At 45.3% G+C, this 24,966-nt stretch overlaps 1 long non-coding RNA gene across 1 annotated transcript; it reads left to right on the forward strand.

Moving 5' to 3' along the window:
- Nucleotides 1-2,840: 2,840 nt before the first annotated feature.
- Nucleotides 2,841-24,966, forward strand: LOC119566356. Its single transcript, XR_005225351.2, has 4 exons — nucleotides 2,841-2,964; nucleotides 11,475-11,546; nucleotides 15,804-15,894; nucleotides 23,284-24,966. It is a non-coding gene; the product is annotated as an uncharacterized LOC119566356 (long non-coding RNA).

Genomic DNA, 24,966 nt, shown 5'->3' on the forward strand with positions numbered 1-24,966 from the left:
TGAGCGTGCAATCCATCCCATCATCCAGATCATTAATAAAGATATTGAACAAAACCGGCCCCAGGACCGACCCCTGGGGCACTCCACTTGATACTGGCTGCCAACTAGACATCGAACCGTAGATCACTACCTGTTGAGCCTGGCAATCTAGCCAGCTTTCTATCCACCTTATAGTCCATTCATCCAATCCATATTTCTTCAACTTGCTGGCAAGAATACTGTGGGAGACCATATCAAAAGCTTTGGTAAAGTCAAGATATATCACATCCACCGCTTTCCCCATATCCACAGAGCCAGTTATCTAATCATAGAAGGCAATCAGGTTGGTCAGGCATGACGTGCCCTTGATTAATCCATGTTGACTGTTCCTGATCACCTTCCTCTCCTCCAAGTGCTTCAAAATGGATTCCTTGAGGACCTGCTCCATGATTTTGCTGGTGACTGAAGTGAGGTTTGACCGGTCTGCAGTTCCCCGGGTTCCCTTTCTTCCCTTTTTTAAATATGGGCACTATATTTGCCTTTTTCCAGTCGTCCGGGACCTCCCCCGATCACCATGAGTTTTCAAAGACCTTGACCCTCCTAAAATAACCTTGTGACCCACCCCCCTCGCAACCTCCTTTTGGGTCAGGACCCCCAATGTGAGAAACGCTGATCTCCCCTGTGAAATCTGTATAGTATAGGGTAAAAGCACACAAAAGACCAGAGTTCACACGGGAGACCAGATTTCATGGTTCATGACACGTTTTTCATGGACGTGAATTTGGTAGGGCCCTATTTATAGGGGACGCTACTCTCCTCAGTGTTTCTGTCAGTGTGGCCCAAGCAGAGAAGTTGAATCTTAGAGATGTGCAAGAAGCAGCAGCCAGGATGTGTAGGTTAAAGAAAAGAGCTGAGTCAAAGATGGAGCAAAGGGCTGAGTGACAAGGAGGATGGTGGTGCTGTCCCCTGTGACAGAGAAAAGAGGGGAGGGCTCAGGGGAAAATATCAGTAGCATGGTTTTGGTCATGTTAATTTTCAGCTGACTAGGGGTTTTAATGATGTTTCCTCATAATATTTCTTTCTTTCTTTCTTTCTTTCTTTCACTAGAGACTGATGAAGGGGAGAGTAACAAGAAGGTTAATTTTGGTGGGGTGGGGGCTGTTATTGGCTGGGCAGGAGGACTGGGACTGGGAGCCAGGGAAGATGGGGGACTGGGACTAACTGGGTAAAGAGACTGGAATTACAACAGAAGTTCCTGATCTACCTTATAGTATCTAAACCTAAGTCAAACAGAAATACCTGTATGGAAGGGGAGTGCCATGACTGGGATAGGCCTGACAGAATAGGGAGCAAACATACAAATTCATTCAAGCCAGCCCTGATTACTCTCCTCAGATTAAATCCCAAAATCCCTGATTGAGGTCAGCAGATTCTGATGTAGCAAAATGATGGCATGACAATGGCTTCACAGCATCTAAAGTCTCCATAGCAGAACCCCCAAATCCCTTCACCCCAAATATGATTAGCTCTTGTTATGCAGGAAATGGCAAATGGCTTTCTTTTTGAATAAGCAACCAGACCCTCATTAAGCAGGTTGTTGTTATAGAATACTCTCCTTGGTCTGGCTCTTAGTTTGGTGTGAGACCCTAGCCAGAGACAGAGGCTCAGTCAGCTACTTCCTGGGACAGGGCAATACTGGTTTAGCTGAGGTTTCTGCAAGAAGAAGTTACCCATCTGCAGTCCCTGACACCTCTGTCCAAGGAAACAGGTTTCATATACATTTTGTAAATACACAGGTTTACACTAAGGGCAGGTCTGTATGGAATAGGTGGGCCCCTGAGCTGTGTTGGTTAGGAATGTGTTTTTTTTACAACATAACTGTGCCAGCAAATGCCCTGGTGTGAGATGCACTCACACTGGCAAAAAAGTGCTTTTGCTGGTAGTGTTTATTTTGCTCAGGGAACAGATATAAGCTTTATTGGCAAAAGAGTTTTTCTGCTGGTCTAAGCTGCATCTACACTAGGAGGCTGTTGCTTCTTTAAATATGCCAGTGCAGTTAAAGCAGTAAAACCTCCAGGTGTCCACCAAGCCCAAGTAAACATGTCTCCACGTCACTGATTTCTACCTCACCTGGGAAATTTACCTGCAAGGTCCCGAAAATCTGCTTCCACTCAGCTAAGGAGGCAACACCCTTACACCCTGCTCCCTGCATTTCCGGCAAGTGTAAAGGGCCATGTCTCCCCCAAATGGTGGATACTACGTTCTTCCCCTCTGGAGTACAACGGGTCCTCAGCTGCACATTATCCCCTCCCCCTACTGAGTGTTTTGGCCCTTGTTTCTGCCTCCCCCTTCCTCCCAGCCCCCGTCTCCCCCACTCCATTCTGTGTAGGGCTCTGCCCCCTGAATGCGACTGACAGCAGCAGTGACGTCAAAAGGGAAGCTGCTGGGTAAGAACTGTCTCTCTCCGAGAACTCACCCCCAAACGTGATGAAGGAAGCAGAAAGCAACTGCACCCTTCTCCTGCCAGCCACACTCCATAATGTGTGACAGCCGGACACTGCAATGAGCATTGTGGGCTCAATTCTGCCTTCAGTTACTGGGGTGCAGCAGAAAGGTAAACTGGGGTGAGATTAGCCCCATAAATTGTCCTGAACCTGAATTCCCAGACTTCTTTCCTGTTTCATCTGTGCTCCCAATCACACTAGACACACACACTGTGTTGAGGACTGGGTCAAGTGTCAGTTGGGAGGGGGGTGATGCTGAACTTCTGTGAGTTCAAGTGGTTACAATTCTTCAAATGGTGTGTGATTTCCAGTAATCAGCAATAAAGCTCTGAGCCACACCACATCCTATTTCCCCACCTCCTGTAAGTATTTTACTTTCAGATTCCAAGTGACTATTTATTTTTACAGTGTGAGGCAAACACAACAGTATGAAACGTCATTGGGAGCTGTGTTTTCTGTTGATTCTACTAGAGAAGAAGAGGTAGGTGGCATTCTCTATTACAAAAAACACTTTTTAGAACAAAAATCTCTAGGCCAAATTTGAAGATTCTTTCTCTGTGAACTCCCTTGGTGTTCAGTGGAATAAAACTGAATCAAGACAATTTAAAACAACAGTTAAGTGAGGAGCTCAGAATCTGAACAATATTGATTGATTTTCATACTGTCAGGGACATACCAGCATCTGTCTGTTGCCATCAATCAGAGCAGAGCTTTAATGATTTGTGTAGAAAAGCCAGGATAAATGTGCCAGGACATTTTACAACATGCAGAGCTGTGATCGCTGCTATCAACTCCTGCCTTTCATATTTACCTCCCAGTGTCCAAACTGTTAGAGAAACATCCTGGTAATGACTAAAATAGCCACCTGGGAGTGAGGTGTAAGGAAGACCTTTATCGTTTATGGGAAATCATTCAATATTACAGGTTACAGGAATACCTAACACTTGGACTTCATTAACTGTGTGTATATACAGACCACTTTGTGCTAACAGTAAATGCAAAGTCTTCTGAACATTTGTATATGTTTCATTCACATATTATCATGAGTGTTTTAACCGCTTGGAACCCCGAGCACTTTGGTGTGGTTTTCCACATTTTATGAATTATATTATTATATGAGTGAAATACTTGTTTTAATTTTCCTGATGTCACAAAGACAAAGCAATTACTGTAAAATGAAAAGTTTTCCAATGAAGTGAGCTGTAGCTGACGAAAGCTTATGCTCAAATAAATGTGTTAGTCTCTAAGGTGCCAAAAGTCCTCCTTTTCTTTTTGCGAATATAGACTAACACGGCTGCTACTCTGAAACCAGCAATTACTGTGTACAGAATGGACCCGCAGTCTGTTTTTATGGTTTACTCCTGCAGACAGATTACAAAGACTCCATTGACACAGTATTTTCGTATTCCTATGTCTGTCTTGATTTTCTTTAAAATATTTAATTATTCCTGAATGCAGCAAGTCTGTGAATTGCTGGGGAGTTCATAAAGCTTACCCACCCTTGGGCTAGCCTAATTAGTCTTATCTGTTTTTAAAATGTAGAGAAAGCCACAGCTCCAGCCTGTGCTGTATTATTTTAATAAAATCTATGGACCCAAAACAAACACAGAAGCTTGTACCTGTGTCTTAGCACACGGGTTGCAAACATTTAAAAACAAAGACATTCTGATAATGCAACAGAAAAATTCATACTTAAATCTAAAAGTCCTAAGAAAATGAAGCTTTATATAACTTTCACATGGATTTGTTAAAAAGTGGGGAGGAAAATAAACTTCTCTCTGATCCACTGGAATACAGAATAAGGGGAATATAAACTAATTGTTACTAAGGTTCTGTGGTTTTCACTCTGGGGTGTTTTACGTATGCTCATTTTTTTTAAAATTAAAACACATGTAAATATGTTAAATAAAGGGCTCTGTCTTCATATAGGCTTGTCTTTTAAAGTGTTTATTCCCTTACAAAACTTAATATAACTTTCACCTGTATTTGTTAAAGAGCAGGCGAAGAAGCAGCCTTCTTATCTCTGATCCACTGGCTTACAGAGGCTGTTTTTACTGTCAGCGGCTTTGCTGCAAAAGCATGCTGTTTCAAACAGTCCTTACTAAAAAATGACCAGTGCTAGTCTAAAACATGGGGGGAAGGGGACTTTTTTATCACTATACACTACTTTTATAAAAAGTTTTTCTGTGTTTTCAACCCTGGGTTGTTTCTGCATGCTCACTTTTTATTGAAACACATATGCAAAGGGGTTAAATAAAAAATTGTTTCTTCAGATAAACTTATTTTTCAAAGTGGTCTCCTTCTTTTCTAATCCACTAACTTAAAAAGGCTGCTTCAAATTGTCCTCGCTAAAAACCTCATAGGGAAAAGCTTTTAAAAACTTTTTCTTAGTCAGGGTTTGTGGGTTTAGACCTGGGGTGCTTCTGCATGCTCTTTTTATACTGCAAAACATATGCAAAAGTGCTAAATGAAGGGATGCGTCTTCATATAGGCTTGTCTTTTAAAGCGTTTATCCCTTTACAAGCCTTTCACCACTATTTGTTAAAAACTTTAACGAATTACTTTTATAAACTAACTGGCTGTGGTTTTAACCCTGAGGTAATTTCTTTTTTTTAATTTTACCTTGTTAATAAGATTAGTTACAAAGCAATGCCCTCTTCACGTAACAAAAGAAAATGTTTATTTCAACAAGTATTTGGTATAATTTTGTTTTAAAAGCAGGCCTACGACTTGCTTGTTATGTTCTGGCCTTCTTGTCTCTGATCCACTGACTCACAGATGCTGTTTTTGTTGAAAAAGCATGCTGCTTCAAAATGTTCTCACTAAAAAATGACCAATGTTAGTCTAAAACAGGGGTGGGCAAACTTTTTGGCCCGAGGGCCACACCGGGGTTGCAAAATTGTATGGAGGGCCGGGTAGGGAAGGCAGTGCCTCCCCAAACAGCCTGGCCCCACCCCCTATCCGGCCCCCTCCCACTTCCCGCCCCCTGACTGCCCCCCTCAGAACCCCTGGCCCATCCAACCCCCCCTGCTCCTTGTCCCCTGACCGTCCCCTCCAGAGACCCCCCCATCCTAACTGCCCCCGCAGGACCCTCCCACCCAACCCACCGTGCTCCCTGTCCCCTGACTGCCCTGACCTCTATCCACCCCCCTGCCCCCTGACAGACCCCCGGGACTCCCACGCCCCATCCAACGCCCCCCTACTCCCTGACTGCCCCCTCCAGAGACCCCCCGCCCCTAACCACCACCCCGGGACCCCACCCCCTACTCAACCCACCCTGCTTGCTGTCCCCTGACTGCCCCCCGAGAACCCCTGCCCCTTATCCAACCCCCCAGCCTCGGCCCCCTTACCACGCCGCTCAGAGCAACGTGTCTGGCTCTGCGTGGAGCTAGACACGCTGCCCCACAAGAGCGCGCAGCCCCGCCCCCCAACGCGCTGCCCGAGTGGCGGCGTGGCTCTGGGGGAGGGGGGAAGGCGGGGGAGGGGCCGGGGGGGCGGGCAGGATGGTGCCGCGGGCCGGATGTGGCCTGCGGGCCGTAGTTTGCCCATCCCTGGTCTAAAACACAGGGGGAAACTTTTTTATCAATATACATTACTTTTATAAACAGGTTCTCTGTGTTTTTAACCCTGGGATGTTTCAGCGTGCTATTTTTTTTTTAATTGAGACATATATGCAAAAGGGCTAAATGAAGGCATGTGTCTTCATATAGGCTTTTCTTTTCAAGTGTTTATTTCCTTACAAGCCTTAATATAACTTTCACCTCTATTTGTTAAAAAGTGGGAGAAGAAGCAATCTTCTCTCTCATCCACTGGCTCACAGATGCTAGTTTTGTTGCAGCTTCAAATTGCCCTCACTAAAAGCATAGGGAAAAGCTTTTAAAAGCTTTTTGTTAGTAAGGGTTTGTGGGTTCAACCCTGGGTTGTTTCTGCATGTTCATTTTTTATTACAACACATGCAAAAGTGCTAAATAAAGGGCTGCTTCTTCATATAGGTTTGTCTTTTCAAGTGTTTATTCCTTTACAAAACTTATTATAACTTTCACTTGTATTTGTTGAAAAGCAGGTAAAGAAGCAGCCTTCTTATCTCTGATCCACTGACTCACAGACGTTGTTTTTGCTGCAAATGGCTTTGTTAAAAAAGCATGCTGTTTCAAATTGTTCTTACTAAAAAATAACCCATGTTAGTCTAAAACATAGGGGGAAACTTTTTTTATCACTATACATTACTTTTATAAACTGGTTTTCTGTGTTTTTAACCCTGGATTGTTTCTGCATGCTCACTTTTTATTAAAACATATGCAAAAGGACTACATGAAGGAATGTGTCTTCATATAGGCTTGTCTTTTCAAGTGTTTATTCCTTTACAAAACTTTCACCTCTGTTTGTTAAAAAGTGGGGGGTGGGGGGAAAAAAACGTCTTCTCTCTGATCCAGTGGTTTACAAAATAAGGGGAATATAAGCTGTCTGTTACTAAAGACCTGTGGTTTTAAAACCTGGGGTGTTTCTGCGTGCTCTATTTTATTGAAACACCCATGTAAATAAAGGGATGTGTCTTCACCTAGGTTTGTCTTTTAAAGTGTTTAACCCTTTACAAGACTTAATATAACTTTTACTTGCATTGGTTAAAAAGTTTGGGGAAGAAGCAGCCTTCTTATCGCTAATCCGCTGACTCACAGATGCTGTTTTTGCTAACAGGGGGTTTGCTGCAGCTTCAAATTGTTCTTACTAAAAAATAACCCATGTTAGTCTAAAACATAGGGGTAAACATTTAAAAATTGTTTGTTACTAAAAGCTTATGGTTTTAACTTTTATTAAAGCCCCTATGTAAAAGGGCTACACGGTGGGAAAAATGCTCGGGGTCTGTTTTTTTCGATAAGAACAAGGCAGTTGAAGGGGGTAGGGGATTAGCGAGAGGAGAGACGGAAGATGACTCTTGTTTAAAAATCTTGGGACTATAGGATTGGTTCAGGAAAATGAATTCTATGACGCTGCTGTAGAACAACATCTGATTGGGCCAATCCAAAGGCGGTGATAACAAGCCTGAGGGGCTCTGAACCTGGGGAGTTGCCTCATTTGGCAAAAAGACTTGGAAGGGTAAAATCTCTCTCTTTGACTCAACCACATTCTCTCTATCTTTGCCCTTTGCAAAGGGGTTTTCTTTTCCCTTTTCTTGCCCTGTTCTTTCTTTTAACCTATCTTTATATATTTCTCTTTTATTTAACTCTTTTTAAATGCTTTTTTTCTTAACCTACCCTTATATTTAATAAAAAGAAAAGGAGTACTTGTGGCACCTTAGAGACTAACCAATTTATTTGAGCATGAGCTTTCGTGAGCTACAGCTCATTTCATCGGATGCATACTGTGGAAAATACAGAAGATGTTTGTTTTTATACACACAAATCATGAAAAAATGGGTGTTTATCACTACAAAAGGTTTTCTCTCCCCCCACCCCACTCTCCTGCTGGTAATAGCTTATCTAAAATGATCACTCTCCTTACAATGTGTATGATAATCAAGGTGGGCCATTTGTGCTGGAAATGCTGGAAGTGCCCACAAAGTGCTGGAAATGGCCCACCTTGATTATCATACACATTGTAAGGAGAGTGATCATTTTAGATAAGCTATTACCAGCAGGAGAGTGGGGTGGGGGGAGAGAAAACCTTTTGTAGTGATAAACACCCATTTTTTCATGATTTGTGTGTATAAAAACAAACATCTTTTGTATTTTCCACAGTATGCATCCGATGAAGTGAGCTGTAGCTCACGAAAGCTTATGCTCAAATAAATTGGTTAGTCTCTAAGGTGCCACAAGTACTCCTTTTCTTTTTGCGAATACAGACTAACACGGCTGTTACTCTGAAACCTGTATTTAATAAATACTTTTCTATGACCTTTGTTACCATGTGCTTACTAAACAGGCTCTGCCTCAATAAATTTCCTTTTTTTTGCCATGTGTGTTTTTCTTAAACCTAGCTTTTAGTATTATTTAATGTTTTTAAATGCTCTTTTCTTAACCTACCCTTATATTTAACAGTTTAAATGTTTTTTATTAGCCACCCTTTATATTTTTACCACGTGTTTACTAAACAGGCTTTGCCTTAGTAAATTCCCTTTTTAAACCTAGCTTTCAATATTATTTAATGTTTTTAAATGCTCTTTTCTTCACTTACCCTTATATTTAATACTTTAATTGTGTTTTTCTTAACCTGCCTTTATAGTTTTTACCATGTGCTTACTAAACAGGCTTTTACTTAGTAAATTTCCTTTTTTGGCCATGTGTGGTTTTCTTAAACCTAGTTTTCTCTTTTATTTAACTCTTTTTAAATGCTCTTTTCTTAACCTACCCTTATATTTAATACACTTTTTACATTTATTTCAAAAATGTCTATTCTTTAACATGCCAAACTAGGCCTTTAAAATCATCTCTCCTTACTCAACCTCACCAAAAATTTCTCTCTTCTTTAATAACTTGCCTCTCTTCTTTCAAACTAACCCTTTAAAAACAAAAATCTCAATTTTTTAAAGTTTTATCTTTCTATTCTTTAAAAACATGCCAAACTAGGCCTTTACAATCATGTCTCCTTACTCAACCTCACCAAATATCTTTCTTTCCTTTTTTCCTCTAAACCTTACCCAAACTTTCTTTTTATCTTTAAACTCTCACTCTGTTCTTTCAGCCTTTTTCTCTAAATGTATCAAAGCACAAACATAGAATACTCCTCCTAGTCAAACATATTTTTTTCAAAATGGCCGACGGCGTCAAACTTTGGCGCCAATGGAAACAGGGTTGGAGGGCGGGACCAATGTTCCTTCTAATTTTTGACAGGCCGTGTGTGCAAAAAATGTCTTCTTTGCCAATTTTTGTGCTTCTGTGCAAATTTTTGTGCGCATGGTGTTTTGCCATGTGCGTGGGGTTTATGATCTGTGTGTGCGCGCGCACACGCGCATAGCTTAGAGGGAACAGTGGGTGGGACATAAGCCCTAAATGGAAACCTTTCACAAAATACAGGGTGATGAATACTATTGAGGTTATACTACTTATTGCTTTCACCCAACAGCAGGGCCGGTGCAACCACTAGGCCAACTAGGCGGTCGCCTAGGGCGCCAAGTTGTTGGGGGTGCCAAAAAGGGGTGCCCTGGGTTGGCAGAGAGGAGCCACCTTCCGGAGGCACTGGAGAGCCAGAGTGTTGGCTTGCAGGGGTGGTGAGCCCCAGCCATGGAGGAGCCGGCACAGCGCAGGGAGGCAGCAGCCCTGCAAAGGCGGCAGCGCCCCTGGCGGGGCGCAGCCGTGCCCCCCACCCCTCCTGCCCAAGCTGCGGCCCGGCGACCCCCCCCCCCCCCCGGGGGGGCTCCTGCAGGCTGCAGCAGATGGATGCGGGCGGCGGCCCCCGTGCACCCCCCGATTCCCCCCACGCCGCACTCGGGCTCTGCAGCTCCCGGGCATGTGAGCCGGTGCTGGGGCATGGGGCCCTGAGCCTGCTCCAGGAGGGGCAGCAGCGGCGGCAGCTCACACTCCTGGGAGCCGCAGAGCCCGAGCGCAGCAAGGGGGGAACAGGGGGTGCACGGGGGCTGCCGCCCGCTGCCCCTCCCACAGCCTCAGCGCTCTGCGGGGGAGGGGCTGTGCGCGCTGCAGCCCGGAAGCGTGTTTTGCCTCCACGTGGAGCCAGCATCTGACCGGCATGGGCATGATAAGGGGAGTCCCGGGGGGCAGTCAGGGAGCAGCGGGAGGGTTGGATGGGTTGGGAGTTCTAGGGGGGGCCTGTCAGGGGGTGGGGGTGGGGAGAGGGATCGGAGCAGTGAGTCAGGGGACGGGGGGGTTAGATGGGTCGGGAGTTCTGGGGGTCCTGTCAGGGGGTGGGGAGTGGTTGGATGGGGCGTGGGAGTCCCGGGGGTCTGTCTGGGGGCGGGGGTGTGGATAAGGGTTGGGGCAGTCAGGGGACAGGTAGGGGGTAGGGTCCTAGGAGGGCAGTTAGGGTGGGGGGTCTCAGGAGGGGGCAGTCAGGGGACAAGGAACATGGAGTCTTAGGTAGGGGGTGGGGTTCTGGGGGGCAGTTAGGTGCAGGGGTCCCAGGAGGGGGTAGTCAGGGGACAAGGGGCGGGGGGGCATTGGGGGTTCTGAGGGGGGCAGTCAGGGGGTGGGAAGTGGGAGGGAGTGGATGGGGGCAGGGCTAGGGTGGGGCTCTCTCCATCTTTTTTGATTGTTGAAATATGATAACCCTAGGCAAAGGGGGGGAGCCGGGGGGCACATGGGGGCCGGCGCCCGCATGCATCCGCTGCAGCCTGCAGGAGCCCCCGGGGCGGGGGTGCCGGGCCGCAGCCTGGGCGGGGGGGGGGGCGGCTCCCTGCTAGCGCCGCCGCCACCTTTGCAGGGCTGCTGCCCACCTGCGCGGCACCGGCTCCTCCATGGCTGGGGCTCGCCGCCGCCGCAAGTGGGACGCTCTGGCTGTCCGGTGCCTCCGGAAGGCGGCTCCTCTCTGCCGAGCCGCTGCAGCAGCCCAAGCCCAGAAAAGCCAGTGAGTGGACTCGGGGTGGGGGCTGCCAGGGTGGGGTCAGGAGGGCTTGTGGGGGGGCTGTGCACCCTCCAGGGGAGTTCAGGGGGTGAGGAGAGGGGAACCTGGTCTGGGGAGCAGCACCTGGGCAGGCTGGCCCCTGGGGTCTATAAAGGCTCGTTGGGATTTGCCCCTCAATGAACCAATGTGCGGGGCGGGAGGGTGCAAGGTGGAAGTTTCGCCTAGGGCGCAAAATATCCTTGCACCGGCCCTGCCCGACAGTGTGCAACACTATCTCCAACTTTCCCTGCTGTCTGTCACACAGTTTACTGAAGCTCATTCATATTTCCTTTATCTCTGCTTTTCACATGAATTCTATCAATGTGATTGTGGTGGGTGACACAAACATCATGGGGGATGAGGGGCATCCTCCTAATTCTGAAGAAAGGCCAAGAAGAAATTTGTATGAAGAGAGTCTTATGGATCTTGTTTTCTTTTCAGAGTCTGTAATCATGGAGAATAGACCCAGGAGTGTAACTGGCTCTGAGTCCTCAGAGACAGTGAAGCCTCAAGGTATTGTCTTTAACTCTACAGCAGTGTTCACTTTGCAGAGGTAGTGGACAAAGTCCTTCCTAAACAGAAAGGTTGCTTATCTGGGAGCAACCCCGCTATGAGCCCCTCTTTCCTTTCCTAGACCTGCAGGTTTCAAAGAGATAACCAGGGTCCCATCTTCTTCACCATCCCCTCTGCCCAGCTCTGCAGTGTTCCCTCCGGTCTATCCTCCAGTGCTTGTCCAAGGCCTGGGACATTCACGCCTTCCCTTGGGAGACTGTTCTGCAGTCTGATACTGTATTGTAGTATTCCTTATATTCCTCAGAAGTGTCCCATTACTCAGTGAGATCTATTAGTCCTAGTCATACCCCCGTCTCTCAGGAAGCCATGTGCCCTGTTACCTACAACATGGCACTGAGAGCCAAGAACTCCTGACTCCTAATACAGTCAGTCCCTCTAACCCCAGGATTTATTTTTGCTGCTCTTCTGTGTATTCCCTCCGTTGCCCCACATATTGCCGGTATTAAGGTGTCCAGAACTAGAAGGAAAATATTCATGGGAGTTTCACCAATGTCATGCAGAGGAGGCCATCAAATCTGGTCAATGTTAATTAATAGGCCTGAGCCATCCTCTCCCTACCCTGCCAATAACTGGCAGCGACTACAAAATCTGCACTGAGAATGGGTGAATCTTGTGTAGTCTAAGGTTTTCAGTACACCTCATGGAACTGTTCTAGCTTCACAAGACTAGACTGAACTGGCAAATCTTTTTCCTTTGAAATTTAATATACGAATTCCCCTTTTATGCATCCAAGAGAGACGCACATCTCAGAACAGTGTTTCCAGGTAATAGTATTTCTGTGTTGTGTGTTAGAGAGAGAAGAGTAAGGTTGTTGAAAGCGGGAGTCCTGTGTATGATATTTGTGCTCCAGTATTTCAATCAACTTTATTCAACTCCTCTTCTCACCCCATCGCAGCCAAATCCCAGTGCCCCATGTCCATAATCTTTGTATTTTCGTATTCCCACCCTCTGCTGCATTTTTCACACCCCTTTTTAATTAGATACTCTTCTTTCTTCTGCATTTTTCACCATCTTGCATAAGCAAAAATCAAACCCACTAATGTCAGTCAGACTTACAGCCCCACAATGTTAAAGTGGGCTTGAAACTGGCACGATGAGTTTTGCCCACCTTGAGTAGAAGCCGCTAGTATTAGGGTATCACGTCCTCTAGGCTCCTTTCCTGCTGCTAAGAGGTCTGCAGCTGCTTTTGCTGAGGGAAGCTAGTGATACTACAGCTATTCTACTATACCACTGGTAGCCTGGGTTCCTTAACATACTGCCAATCAGTGTTTCCCCATCTTATAGACCAACTAAAATCTTGCCCGTACCACTCACTGCTGAAAGTGAAGGTTGCACATGCACCGTTAGGGCTTCAGGGAGTGGGCAAGGCTAAAAACAGAACTGGAGCTTTTATTTACACACTGTGGGCTACATTCTGCTCTGACCGACAGTCCCTGAAGTCAATGCAAGGCAGTGGAGTAACACAGGGGAATTAGGTCCAACATCTGAACATGGAGGCTAGCAAATTTCTCTCATGCTTTTGTACCAACCAGATCAGTCTTGCCAATGTCCCTCTGGCTACAGTAGTAGCTGGTACACAATACCCAAATGAATCGGAAAATGTAGACTTGCCAAAACCATAATCTAACTCATACTTTTCAATGAGCAATTCAGACAATGGTCCCTATAAATCCATCAATGCCTCATTGATCATTTTGTTCTGTTTTATTGTGCAGCACCAGCTGGTAACACTGCATCGCCCTTGGAGGTCAGTCACCTGCTAGTTTGTCTTTCCCTCAACTTCTAAGAGGCAGACTAGCCTCTCTTCAAACCTGACTCCTCAGGTTCCTTAAGAGCAGTCAGTTACAACCCCTGCTTCCTCATTTAATAGCCCCAGTTGTTGTGGGATGCTAATACAGTATTTGCTGCACTGAAGGCTCCTTTGAGCTCCCTGAGATGTATCACACTAAGGCTACGCTTACACTTGGAGCTAGGGGTATAATTCCCAGCTCATGCAGACATACTCAATGAATGTCCTGATGCCTCTGTACCATGTGAATCCAGTTCTGTCTTCTTAACAGTACAGCACTGTGCACTTTGCAACACTAGTGCTGAAAGACCTTCTTAAACTGGAAGATTGATTAGCTGCGGGCAACCCCCAATGAGCCCTTCATTCTGTTCCTGCATGTTCATGTTTTGAAGAGAAAACAATGGTCCCTTCCTGTCCATCATCAGCCCTTATGCGTGGAGCAGAAGTGTTGTCTATAGTCTATCATCCAGGGCTTGTCCTGTGGTGTGTAAATGTTCCGAGACCAGGGACATCCACCCCTCCCCTTTGGAGACTGTTCCACAGTCTGATTCGTCCCATTGTATGGCACTGGTTGTGGTGTTCCACGGAACTGTCTTGTTACACACTGTGATCCCATGAGTCCTAATCATGGCCCTTCTCTCAGGAAGCCATGCCCACTGGTGCCTAGGGGATGACATTGGAAGCCAAGAACTTCTGACTTCTAATACTGCCTCTGACTCACGCTGTGGCCATGTCCTTGAAAGAACTTGTCACACTAGTCATGTGTCTCCCCGTGCCTCGGTTTCCCCATATCTTAAAGAGAGACAATAAGGCCAAGTGGCCGCACAGGACAGAGCTTTGGGGTCAGTAATTTATATCTGTTAAGCACTTTCAAGATGAAGTGCCTGTCCCTGATGTGCGAAGCACTCACAGCTCCCAGTGTGTAAGCAGGGGTTGTGAGCTGTGGACGTGGTGAGTATTGTTGTTGTTGTTTATGTATGCGAATACCCCTTTAGCTCTCTATGAGCCAGCTTTTACCTATTCAGCTATTTTAATCCTTCCTCATTAATCAATCATTCCACACTAAGTATCCAGCTCTTCTCTTTTGTATTCCTTCCAGTTGTCCTACATCTCTCTAATACTGACAGGCAGAGAAACCATAAGTAAAATATTATGGTATGTTTCACTAGTGTCATGCAGAAGTGGACGTCACATCTGGACAACATTTGTAAAGAGGCATGAGCTATTCTCTCTATCCTGCCAATAACTACAGAATTCAAACTGGGAATGGGTGACTTTTTTTGTAGTCTAAGGTTTTCGGTACCCCTCATGAAATTGTTTTAGGCTGTACAAGACCAGTCTGAACTGGGAAATCTTTTTCCTCTGCAATATAATTTATGGATCCCTTCCATCCCCCACCCAACAGAGACTTGACTCTAACAATAGTGTTTCCAACTAATGGGAATTCTGTGCCATTTCTTAGAGAGAGAAGAGCCCCAGAGCTAGGCTGGCAGGAGTGGGAGCCCTATGTAGGATATTTGTGCTCCAAGAGTTCAACTAACTTTATTCAACTCGTCTCCCCTCCACCTCAGCCTAATTGCCATGCCCCACGTTCTCAATCATTGTGTTTTCCTATTCCCAGCCTCTGCTGCATTTTTCACACCCCTTTTTTAATTGAGTATATTTCTTCTGCATTTTGCACAGTCTTCCATATACTGTCCTCAAATCCACTCATGTCATTCATACTTCCAGCCACAAAATGTTAAAGTGAGCTTGAAGCTGGGCACAATGAGTTTTGTTCTCATTGAGAGGAAGCCTCTAGTGTTAGGGTATCACATCCTCCAGGACTCTTTCCTGCTGCTGTGCGATCTGCAGCCACTTGTGCTGAGGGAGTGCAGTGCTATTACAGCTATTCCCAGTTGTACTGCTGGGACCCTCTGCTCCTTGACATACTGTCAGTCAGTATTCCCCAGCATTATGGGGGAATGGACCAGCCTAAGGTCTTTCATGTGCCACTCAGTACAGAGAGGGACCATTGTGCATGCACTCTTAGGCTTCAGGGCTACAAACGCAGCTAGAGAAGGGAGCATTTCAATTACGCAAAATGGGCTAAATTTCACTCCCACTGACATGAACAGGAGTCAGTGCAATCGACTGGTGTCTAGAACAGGGGAGTTTGGTCCAACATCTGTACATGAGGGGAGTGTCCAACTACAGTAGACTGGTCACCCACTATTCAACTCCCCAAAACCCTGCACCCCTTTCCCCTAGTCAGTAGAGCAGTGGGTGTTTCATATCGAACTGAACTAGAAAATGCCAACTTGTCGGACCCCTCATCCTTTTCACACTCTGCTTTTAGCCATCCAGACAGTGGTTTCTATGAGCCTAGCAATGTCTCACTGAGCATTTTGTTCTGATTTATCACACAGCACCAGCTGGTATCACATCGCCGAGGCCTGTGGCTGAGGAACCTTTGGAAGATGCCGACAGAGCTGCTTCACAGATGTTATCAACCAGAGGGTAACGTCTCTGAAAACAGGGTTTTAGGGGGAAAGTTTCTCCTCAGCTGGCACCGCAGGGTCATTGCTGGGATGTTGTTTCCATTGTTATGTACTTGTAAAGGGGGGGACTCACCTCGAGTGCGCCCCATCATGGCTGCGCTTAGTGTAGCAGCTCTTTCCTCTCTAGCACCCTATGACACACTCCAAATGAACGTTAGCCAAAGTTAACAGTGGTTTTAAATTTTCCCCATGTTGGGAGTTCTACATTTTCCCCAGGTAACATGTCAGTTTCCCAGAGTGTGGCCTCTCTGCCCAGAGAAATCTGGGTGCCAGTGTCCCTCCATCCCAAGCGTTCTTTGCCATTCACTTTGGCAACTTGAATAAACTCCAGTGGGTCCGACTTTACAAAACTCATCAGGAGTCCCTCAGGCACATCTGGGGGTCCTGTGTTTATGACAGCTGCATTAACCTGGGCTGGATGGGGTGTGGACCTAGATTCCCTTTTAGGACAATTGTCCCTCAGGTTTTCAGTGAAACGCCTCCTTCAGCCGTCCTCCTGTGAAGGGGGTTTGTGAATGTGATTTTCAGGAGTCAGTTCTGAGGTGGTGCGTGCCTGGGCTCCCAACCGCCTTCTCTTTTCCCAGCAATAAAATGGGGTCCCTCTTTTCTTTGTGCCTTGTGCTCACTGGATGCTCAGGATTGTACATGAGGCTCAGCCAGATCTGCTGCTTCCTGTACAGAACCCAAAGATTTATCGCAAATGGCTTCTCTGATCTCTTCAGGTCATATACTCAGGAAATGTTCCTGTGCAAAGAGGTCAAATAATTGGTCATAATTCTCAGCCCTTCTGCCCATTTTTTTCATAAAATCACATCTGATAAACCTTTTTGGCCTCCCTCTCTTTGGCTGTCTGGTCAGCTTCCCATTTTTGGTGTTTCCTAGTCTCCCATTCTTTATCTTTCTGATCAGCCTTCAGTCTGCCCAGTTCCAACTTTGTCATTCCATCCATGGCTCATTTTATACTTTTTTGGGGTCTGTTTCCTCACCTGAAATAATCAAATAGAACACAACAAACTGTAATCTTTTCTGTCTGTTCCCAGTCCTCTAACTCTGAATCTCTCAGAAATCTAATGTACCAGCGCTTGAAGCTCGAACTTCAGTCAACCAGCAAGCTGTGTGTAAATCCTGCCACCAACTAGGCCACTGTGACACTCTCCTGAAGTCCCTCAGAACCAGTCGTTGTTTCAGAGGGGGAGCCGCGTTAGTCTGTTTCAGCAAAAACAACAAGGAGGCCTGTGGCACCTTAAAGTCATTGTCATAAGTCATTGTGTTACCTCTCTGCATCAGCAAAGGAGAGCTTTGCTGGAGCTTAAACTGTGTGTCAGCTCCCTGCCACACCAGTCTGTCTGCCCTCACCAGCAAACTCCTTGAGACTCTGCTAGCCTAAACTTTTCCTTGCAGGTAACCTACAGTGTACTCTAGTTCTCAAATTCCCCAGAGACGTCTCTCTGCAGCGTCCAGTTCCTCTGATTGGACACTCATAGAAATTTAGTTTGCTGCCTCCAAAGAGACAGAAAACACACTAGCCAGTTAATTTAGATGAGGACTCACTCTTCATTTTGATATACAGGACTGAGATGGTTTCATAAGAAAACCAGAATAGGTTTATTAGTGAAGAACTTAGATTTAAGTGATACTAAGAGGAAAAAAGAGAGATCTAGTTACAAACAAAACAAAACAAAACACACTTTCTAGTGACTAAAATTTAATCTTAGCAAGTTACAATATTTGCCTAAGCAACTTTCTTGTTTACAACATATTACCAGCACCTTCCTCACTTCAGATAAGAGGATTGAAGGGCTAAAATCCGTATGCTGTTCTGTTTGTCGGGTTTTGACATGTTTATACTCCAAATATTCTCGAGGGCTGATTATCGCCTTTCCTTTTGATGCCATGGGCTTTACTCACCCTGGCTGCTGACCTTGTTGGGAATGTACGTCTTTCCCCTTATATTTGTGGTTTTAATCTCCACAAATGTTAGCCTTAATGGGGATTTACGTTTCCCCCCCTTTTGAATACTGTGGTCTAAATTTTTACACTGACAGCTTTGATGGGGATGTACGTCTCCCCCTCTTTGAATACTGTGGTCTAAATCTCCACACAATTGCCGGCCTTATTGGAGACTTGTGCTATTTGAAGGCATGTACGTCACATGCCTGGGGGGCGCTCCCCTAGGGCTTGCAATGTTACATGCAATGAGGAAATGGGACCACCAGTTTGCACTGCCTACCGCTCGCATACCCAACCAGTTCTGGGCTTAACTCATGGCCAATCGCTTGCTGGTGGTTTATCCAAGTCCTCCATAACACACCCCTTAGTTTAAGCAGTACATAACCCTCTTGCACATGTTTCCCCTCCCAACTGGTACCCTTATTAACCCCTCTGCTTATACTACACATGCCTAGGTTCCTTTGCACTTAAATTAAAAAAAAAAAGTGGGAACAAGATGTGTCTGAAAAGGGATGAGAGACTTCTATCCCTGGCCTAATGAGGTGGTAAATTAAACATACTCACCTCCTTTTGGATTTCAGTCTCAGTTCCTCAATCAGTTCACAAGCTTGTATCCCGGACGAGCCCCCAGCTGAAGGAACAAATATGGACACCGTGTAGAATCAAACACGTGGGTTTATTACATACAGCACTGATGGAGTGTTACCTCGCTTATTAGGCTCAGAGACACTGCAAAACAATTGATTACAATGGATTATATGAATTTTCCATGGGCGGAGGGAAATGACGGGGTAGGTAGTCCCAAACCCCTGGATAGGTTTAGCAGCAAGACAAGATAAGCACAGTAGCCAATGGTCAAAAGGTTACATAATGTCTCCGCCCATGGATTCAGGTTAACACATGACACTTAATTAGTACACAGGTGTTTTCCATTAAACAATATATAAAGTGTGTTAGTATAATATATATATAATTCTGATTTGGGATCCATAGATAATGAAGTAGCTCCCTTGATTGTTCAACAGGTACACACCTAGGAGTTAAAGCAAAAGGACAAATGAAAAGTATATAGCAATAAAGGTTGTCTTTTAATTATTCATTTGTGTTTCTAAGGCAGGTACTGGCAATGGCTAGGAGGAGAGGTGCACATCTGTGAGAGGGAGGATATCATATCTCATACTGATATGTTTGAACCTCTTCCATAAACTTAAGACTGGTGTGTAGGAAGGCACCTCTTCTACAGAAGAAACAAGGCCCCTTTCATTCCCATGGTCTGTTCTTAACTTTGAGATAAAGCCCCCAATTATAATTTCCACCTGGCTTTTTGCTGACCAAGCTTATCTTAGCAAAAAGCAAGGTTGTCCTTTGTTTGTTCTGCTTCTTAGCTAATATTGTTCACTGTTTGCTAGGCCTCTGTTTTCTTGACCAAACTCTGGATTTTGGGCCTGTAAAGAGAGCTGACACAGTCTATATATCAGGTTTTAACATAAACAGCATATGGATTTAGCCCTTCAGTGATCTAATGTTCACAGAATCAGAGGGTGTTGTCCCTTTTGTTTCCTAAATGATGGATAACTAAGGGTATGTCTACACTACGAAATTAGGTCGAATTTATAGAAGTCATTTTTTTAGAAATCGGTTTTATATATTCGAGTGTGTGTGTCCCCACAGAAAATGCTCTAAGTGCATTAAGTGCATTAACTCGGCGGAGTGCTTCCACAGTACCGAGGCTAGAGTCGACTTCCGGAGCGTTGCACTGTGGGTAGCTATCCCACAGTTCCCGCAGTCTCCGCTGCCCATTGGAATTCTGGGTTGAGATCCCAATGCCTGATGGGGCTAAAACATTGTCGCGGGTGGTTCTGGGTACATATCGTCAGGCCCCCGTTCCCTCCCTCCCTCCGTGAAAGCAAGGGCAGACAATCGTTTCGCGCCTTTTTTCTTGAGTTACCTGTGCAGACGCCATACCACGGCAAGCATGGAGCCCGCTCAGCTCACTGTCACCGTATGTCTCCTGGGTGCTGGCAGACGTGGTACTGCATTGCTACACAGCAGCATCAACCCCTTGCCTTGTGGCAGCAGACGGTGCAATAGGACTGGTAGCCGTCATCGTCATGTCCGAGGTGCTCCTGGTCGCCTGTGTGAGGTCGATCAGGAGCGCCTGGGCAGACATGGACGCAGGGACTAAATTTGGAATGACTTGATCAAGTCATTCTCTTTAGTCCTGCAGTCAGACCTATTGAACCATCTTATGGTGAGCAGACAGGTGATACGGGTTGCTAGCAGTCCTATTGCATCATCTTCTGCCGGGCAGCCATGAGATGTGGATGGCATGCAGTCCTTCTGCACCATCTGCTGCCAGCCAAAGATGTAAAAGATAGATGGAGTGGATCAAAACAAGAAATAGACCAGATTTGTTTTGTACTCATTTGCAACCCCGCCCCCTGTCTAGGGGACTCATTCCTCTAGGTCACACTGCAGTCACTCACAGAGAAGGTGCAGAGAGGTAAATCTAGCCCTGTATCAATCAGAGGCCAGACTAACCTCCTTGTTCCAATAAGATCAATAACTTAGGTGCACCATTTTTTATTGGAACCCTCCATGAAGTCCTGCCTGAAATACTCCTTGATGTAAAGCCACCCCCTTTGTTGATTTTAGCTCCCTGTAAGCCAACCCTGTAAGCCGTGTCGTCAGTCGCCCCTCCCTGCGTCAGAGCAACGGCAAACAATCGTGCATCTGAGTTGAGAGTGCTGTCCAGAGCAGTCACAATGGAGCACTCTGGGATAGCTCCTGGAGGCCAATACCGTCGAATTGTGTCCACAGTACACCAAATTCGACCCAGCAAGGCCGATTTAAGCGGTAATCCACTTATCAGGGGTGGAGTAAGGAAATCGATTTTAAGAGCCCTTTAAGTCGAAATAAAAGGCTTCATCCTGTGGACAGGTGCAGGTTTACATCGATTTAACGCTGCTAAATTCGACCTAAAGTCCTAGTGTAGACCAGGGCTAAGGGATTCTCTTTGCTTTCCTTATATTTCCCAGAGGCCATTGTTTTTGCCTCAAAGGCAGGAAGGCCTCATGGGGGTTTCCTCTGCTGCTTGTGAGTGTGATTACTTTGTTTACCGTATATGTAAATGCACTTTCCTTGTTCTCTGCCTGTAATCAAGCCAGGCAGACAAGTTAATCCACATTCCTTTGTCTAAGACTGACTTATTTATTCCCTGCCTCCAAAACATATTTTAAGAACATATTTCCACCACACATACATGGTTCTTTGTACGCAACCTGTATACACACCACATAATGATATTCATGATCAGAGTGTCATCAATTTTTATATAATACCTTACAAGACAATGTTTGGCTAAATATTCTGAAAACAGTGTGTCTTGAATGCCCTATGCTAGTTGGCATAAAGTGGCTCCTAGGATGACTCACCCCACCCCAAGGGCTCCTTTTCTGTTCTAATCTCCTGTCAGAGCAGTGGCCCCAAGACTTCTCCTTGGAGTCAAACAGACAAACCTAAAAGTGAAGTACAAACCACAATGAAAGAAAGTGCTTGGGAGGATAGGATTATAATTCAAAATGATCTGGACAAACTCGAGAAATGGCCTGAGGTAATTAGGATGAAATTCAATAAGGACAAAAGCAAAGTACTCCTCTTAGGAAGGAACAATCAGTTACACACATACAAAATGGGAAGAGACTGCCTTGGAAGGAGTACTGAGGAAAGGGATCTAGGGGTCATAGTGGACCATAAGCTAAATATGAATCAACAGTGTAACACTGTTGCAAAAAAAGAAAACATCATTCTGGAATTCATTAGCAGGAGTGTTGTAAGCAAGACACAAGAAGTAATTCTTCCGCTCTACTCCGCACTGATTAGGCCTCAACTGGAGTACTGTGTCCAGTTCTGGTCCCCACATTTCAGGAAAGATGTGTACAAATTAGAAAAAGTCCAGAGAAAAGTAACAAAAATGATAAAAGGTGTAGAAAACATGACCAATGAAGGAAGATTGAAAAAATTGGGTTTGTTTAGTGTGGCAAAGAGAAGACTGAGAGGGGACATGATAACATTTTTCAAGTACCTGAAAGGTTGTTACAAGGAAGCGGGAGAAAAATTATTCTCCTTAACCTCTGATGACAGGACAAAGAAGCAATGGGCTTAAATTGCAGCAAGGGAAGCTTAGGTTGGACATTAGGAAAATCATCCTGGCTGTCAGGGTGGTAAACCACTGGAATAAATTGCCTAGTGAGGTTGTGGAATCTCCATCATTGGATATCTTTAAGGGCAGGTTAGACAAACACCTGTCAGGGATGGTCTAGATGGTGCTTGGTCCTGCCATGAGTGCAGGGGACTGGACTTGATGACCTTTCGAGGTCCCTTCTAATCCTATGAGTCTATGATTCTCCCGACAGCCTCCTTCTTCTCTGGAGGCTCAAATAATGCTCAAATAAATTGGTTAGTCTCTAAGGTGCCACAAGTACTCTTTTCTTTTTGCGAATACAGACTAACACAGCTGCTACTCTGAAACCTTCTTGTCTGGATTTCATCTTATTCTAGAACTGCCCAGCTCTTCCCCCAGCTGGGACTCATCTTTAATTAGGCCTGGCCCACCCTCCAGGCGCACCCAGCTGTGTTAATGTGGGCCTGAGAAGACAATTAACCTTTTTCACCACCAGTGTGGGATAAAAACCCCATTACAACACACACAAGAAAAGTCCTGTATCAGTATGGGATGAAAACAATGGGGCTGATCTGCTTACCCTAGTTTTACACTGGTGAAACCTCATTGGATCCCCATTGGATCCAATGCAGTCACTCTTGGTTCATGCTGGTGTTAGCAAGAGGAAAATCGACCCTAGGGGTTTTGCTCCTGAGAGGTGGGCAATATGGAGGATTGATGTAATGATCCCCAGTCAGGCAGCCCAGCCAACAAATGGTTCTTGATGGGTTTCAGCTCATTTCAGTGAGCACAATATTTTTTCTCCTGTGAGCGAATCCGGGAGTATGTGGAAATCTCTGCTGAGCTCAGCTTCCCTTTTCCTGTAACTGCCCTTTCAACTCCCCCCTAGAAAGTTACTTTGAAAGGAAAAAAATGTCACATTTCTGAAATTCATGCACAGCCCCTTAAAGGGAACCTTGCATGAGCTGCTGTGACCTGAAATGGTCACAATTTAACTCATTCTGGTGAGTGGAGCATATCAATCTAGCTAGGAGAGAAAACAGCTGCAACTGGCCATTGTCTCTCTACAACTGTTTGACTTCCTGATTATATGTTACTGAAAGAATCAGTTCCCCAGACATTAAATGTAGTCTACCTTTAGCGGCTTCAAATGTTTATTTCTTGATCCTTAGGAGAAAAATAATATATATATTTAATAGTGAATTATTGTTCCAGACCATGGGACTCAGTAACAGCGGCCACCGATGAAAAGGCCTTGGAGACGATACACATGGAACGAAATAACCTGGTCAAATTACTTCAAAACAATGCTGGTAAGGTCTTGGACGAGTTGTTCTTCCAGTTGGTGATCACACAGCAGGACTACCGTCGAATCAACAAAGGAAAGGATGCAGAGGACAAAATAAGAATATTGTTGGATGTGATCCAGCGGAAGGGGGAACTGACCTGTAAGCAATTTCTGGAGAGTTTACAAAGCCTGTTTCCTGATTTCCAACAGCACATACAATACTCAGGACAGGGTAAGTGGTGTCAGTGTGTCTGGTTTTAAAAAATCATTTTTCCACACTAAGAGTGTAATTGCTGCAACACTGAACGGGGGGATTTGTTCCCAACTCGATTCCTACTTAGTAGATTCAAATGCTGCCTCCACCTCTTGGACATAAGGGTTTCCTGGAGAGAGAGGTGGTGCTCTTCCGCTATGGAAGGAGAATGGGGTGAGGATTCCAGGGCCTGTGCGGATCTATGCATCTCTAGTGCTGCATATAGAGTTCATCTATATATAGAGTAAGGGCCCCTGCCTGGCATTTTGTAGCAATATGTGGGATCCAGGGCAGGGTGGCCGAGACATAACTATTTCCTAGAGCTTTTGCAGATAGACAGTTCTAGCAAGGGCTGGGTTGGGTATGGGCCTTGTAATATCTTTGGGAGTTTTATTGGTGGTTGAGTTTTGTTGGCGTCTGTGGAGGGAGATACCACTGATTGATTTTGTTTCATGAATTTAATGTTGAGTTTCCAATTGTCACATTTTTAACTTGACATAAATAAATCAATACCTTCAGGCAGCTAATCCAAGGGGCTTATAGTGGCATGGTAGCTCCACTGTACTTAAGGTTGAAACTAGTTTACTGTTTAACAGCTGACATTTCTTATATGCTCATGTGCGTACTTAGATTGCCTTGAAATTTGCTGTGTCTCATCAGGTCTTGGGGTAGGGTTAGTCCAAAATTAGGGTCTTTTCAACAATGGGATCCTGAGGCACAACCATCATATATCAACATTTTCCCGTTCTTCTAATATGTTTTGGCACACACCTGGGGCTCTGTTGCAAGCCAAAGTGTCCGTCACCTGAGCTCACATGTGGATCAAGGTGATCTGCTGTGCCATTGCTCTGGAGCCACACCTGTAAACTGAGACTCTTGAGTACTTTCCACAGAAGCTTTCTGAGAACATGTGTTGGGATCATTAAGTTCTCTGCCTGCTTCACCTGGAAGTTCTGCTTTTGGATTTTTTGCCAGAAAACAAAGCTTCTGGTGTAAAAGCTGATCTTTCAAAGTGCTCTTAAATCCACAGGCACACTCTGATTGGCTTGAAGATTCTCATTTGTGCCAGGGACAGAGTTAGAGGTTCAAGAATGGGAGTATTTGGTGAAGGAGTTCCTCAGATACATGCACTTCAGTAAGAAGCTGATTTTAATATTTCCATTGCTCAGAAACGCATGTCTGAGATAGAGGTAATGGTGCAAATTTGCGGTTCTTAGAATAAAATCATCTGAGAATATAACTTGTCCAAGTATCACCTTTACCCGAGAGTATGTAACATCATCTCCCATTTCACCTGGCCAGCTCCCCCGCAGTTTACTGAGAACTATTCTTATTTGCGCTGTCTCTGCTTTTCATG

The sequence above is a fragment of the Chelonia mydas genome, chromosome 6 (genome assembly GCF_015237465.2).
Source record: "Chelonia mydas isolate rCheMyd1 chromosome 6, rCheMyd1.pri.v2, whole genome shotgun sequence".
In the NCBI taxonomy this organism is placed as follows: Eukaryota; Metazoa; Chordata; order Testudines; family Cheloniidae; genus Chelonia; species Chelonia mydas.